Here is a 3,071-nt window from a genome sequence, read left to right as displayed (position 1 = left end):
CGAGGCCTGGATTTCGACACCTGTGCCTTAAGTGGTCTTACCCCTCTCTTGTTCCTCTCCTGTCCTGTCTTTTCTTACATCCCTGAGTGAAGTTCTCACACTCTGTTCTGTCCCTGGGAAATACAGCCTTTAGCTAGCAGACACACTTTGTGACAAACTGCACACACGGAGTTTGTGTCTTTGCTGATGTTTGTTGAGCTGATAGAAACGCTGAATTTGAAATTAGCTGTAACTAAATAAACATCACTGTCTTCATGCTTCCTCCTCTTCTTCTGCTGCTCTAGCTAGACTCTGACACCTGCACTCCTTCCAGCTCACTTTAACTCCTCAGTATAAACACTAGGAATGATACTGCTGAACCTAAAATAGCGAGTCTGTTTTGAAAATGTACATGACAAAGTGGGTGAAAACACCATTTGCTCAGAGTTTAGTCTTTTTATTCTTATGTAGCATTCTTGTTTTGATTTAGCCATACCTTATCTTTATTCTGTAGTTTGCAAACATTTACTATCCCGGGTTTGTTTATGTTTTGCGCTTTTACAGATTAGAAATTGTTGTAATTTAATAAACATCAATTTTGATGTTTTGTTTGCTTTAGTGTTGTATGTATTATTGTAAAATGTAATGGCTACACTGTGCCAAGTTAATTTTGGAATTTATTGTCATATTTTTTGGTCACAATGATTGAAAATAAATCACCTGTTACACTGGACAGCATCTGTCTCCTGCCCTTCTTCAGCTACTTTGACAAAGCCTTCTGGGAGTACGTTAAAGTAGAAAGTAGATATTTGTTTAAAAATGTAGGGAGTAAAAGTAGAAGTTGTCAAGAAATACTCAAGTACAGATACCTGAAAATTCTACCTAAGTACAGTTCCCACCTCTGTAAGTGCTTCAAAATCTCTCTGTCATTGGCTTTTATTTAAAAATAAAATCAGAATAACAACATTTTAATATGCTTGGATTGAGTTTAATGGTTTCATGAAATATTTTAACAAAGGTTTTAACAAAGGACAGGAATTCTGATGTCTTAAAGTGGATGAGTCGCTGTGTGGATACACTCATGTATCTTCAGCCTTGACTTATATATGTTTTGGCCTGTTGATTGGCTCTTTGGGGTTAGAACATTTTTACAGGATTCTCCTATAGGTTTCTATTCAGCTTTCTTGGAATGCCATGTCTCCTCCTTTTCTAATGTGTCAGGTTAAAGTGACTTACCTCTGCCACTGTCAGCATTTGGCTGCTGGTGTTACTCTGCTCCACAAATTCCTCCATCACTGAATCAGCTCTGACAAACAAAGATAATAGGTTAGGTTAGAGGGGCAGGACAGGAATTCTGATGACGTTGTAAAGAGGATAGGTCGCTGAAATCCCTCCTACACCTGTGGCAGATCTAACATTTCTCTCCTGCGTGGGATGCGCTGGTGTATCTTTAAATGACTTGATTAAGTGAAGCTCTTTCCAGAGTCATCACAGGAGTAGGGCTTTTCTCCAGCGTGGATACACTCATGTATCTTCAAATTAGGGAATTGAGCAAAGCTCTGTCCACACTCATGACAGTGATGGGGCTGTTCTCCAGCGTGGATACACTCATGTATCTTCAAATGAATTGATTGAGCGAAGCTCTTTCCACATTCATGACAGGAGTAGGGTCTTTGGCATATATGTTTTAGCCTTTTAATTGGCTCTTTGTGGTTAGGGCATCTTTACAGGATTCTCCTATAGGTTTCTATTCAGCTTTCTTGGAATGCCATGTCTCCTCCTTATCTAATGTGTCAGGTTAACGTGACTTACCTCTGCCACTGTCAGCATTTGGCTGCTGGTGTTACTCTTTTGCTCCACAAATTCCTCCATCAGTGAACCAGCTCTGACAAACATAAAAATAATAAGTTAGGTTAGGTTAGGTTAGAGGTGCAGGACAGGAATTCTGATGATGATTTAAAGAGGATGGGTTGCTGAAATGACTCCTACACCTGTGGCAGATCTAACATTTCTCTCCTGCATGGGATGCACTTGTGTATCTTCAAATGACTTGATTAAGTGAAGCTCTTTCCACACTCACCACAGGTGTATGGTTATTGTCCAGTGTGCCTATGCTGATGTATCTTGAAATTAGCTAATTGGGTAAAGCTCTGCTCTGCTCCACAAATTCCTCCATCAGTGAATCAGCTCTGACAAACATAAAGATAATAAGTTAGAGAAAATGATCCAAATACTGCCATAAAAACAACGCTGATGTTAAGACTTCTCATCCAAACACATAGATGAATAATCACGTTTACCTTTAAAATTTAGCTTGAAAATAAGATGAAATACTTAAAAGTAGCAATAAGAAATATAATCAAGTTAGATTATAAAATTTATCAAAAATTATCAAATTTACAGACATTCCATCTTGTGTTTTAAAGATAAACTGGACCTGAAATATAAATTCAGTTGAAAATAACACAAAGAAAAGTACAAAACACTCTGAATGTCCTTTGATTTACTAGAACTACCACTGACCACCAGTTACAAATGAAACAGGAGAAGAAAGCTTGTTTTTTTCTTACCCTTGGCATGTGAGGAAAGTTTTTTGAGCTCCTTCTTAATGGTCCTCTTCATTGAACTCTGAGAGATGCACTGATGGTTTCCATGGTATCCAAAGTTGACTCCACTTCAAAAGGTCCCAGAAGTGAATTTAATAATCAACATAGTATTTCATGAATCACAAATCTCAGCAGGATAATGACCACTGGTGTTTTTCCCCCAAACTTTATTTATTCAAAATCATAAACAAAAAAAAAAGAACTAACAAAGAAATCAAAATCTAATAAAAGAAATAAAAACCACTTATTGAACAAAATCAGTTACATTTACATTTCAACCTTGTCAGAATATCATACATATTATAATTATTCAACAAGATAAGGATGTTCATAGTGTTTTTGTTATGAGTATTACATAAGATGTTGCTATATAGTTTAAGGGAGCATATTGCTCCTGTTTTATTTTGTTTTGAATTAAGTTAGTTGTTTATTTTCTTTGTAAATAATCTTTTGTGCACCTGGGAGGCTGGCAGAATAAAGTGACTG

The 3,071-nt window shown here is 36.8% G+C and overlaps 1 long non-coding RNA gene across 1 annotated transcript; it reads right to left on the bottom strand.

Annotated features, from left to right (window-relative positions):
• Positions 1–1,017: 1,017 nt before the first annotated feature.
• On the bottom strand, positions 1,018–2,747 carry LOC102082435 (uncharacterized). Its single transcript, XR_265925.4, has 4 exons — positions 2,550–2,747; positions 2,060–2,168; positions 1,792–1,864; positions 1,018–1,285 (listed from the first exon to the last, which is right to left on the bottom strand). It is a non-coding gene; the product is annotated as an uncharacterized LOC102082435 (long non-coding RNA).
• Between the last annotated feature and the right edge of the window lie 324 nt (positions 2,748–3,071).

This window comes from Oreochromis niloticus, linkage group LG23 (assembly GCF_001858045.2).
Source record: "Oreochromis niloticus isolate F11D_XX linkage group LG23, O_niloticus_UMD_NMBU, whole genome shotgun sequence".
NCBI classification, from domain to species: Eukaryota; Metazoa; Chordata; class Actinopteri; order Cichliformes; family Cichlidae; genus Oreochromis; species Oreochromis niloticus.
Note: the sequence above shows the minus strand (reverse complement) of the source record. Positions and strands in the feature narration are given on the sequence as shown.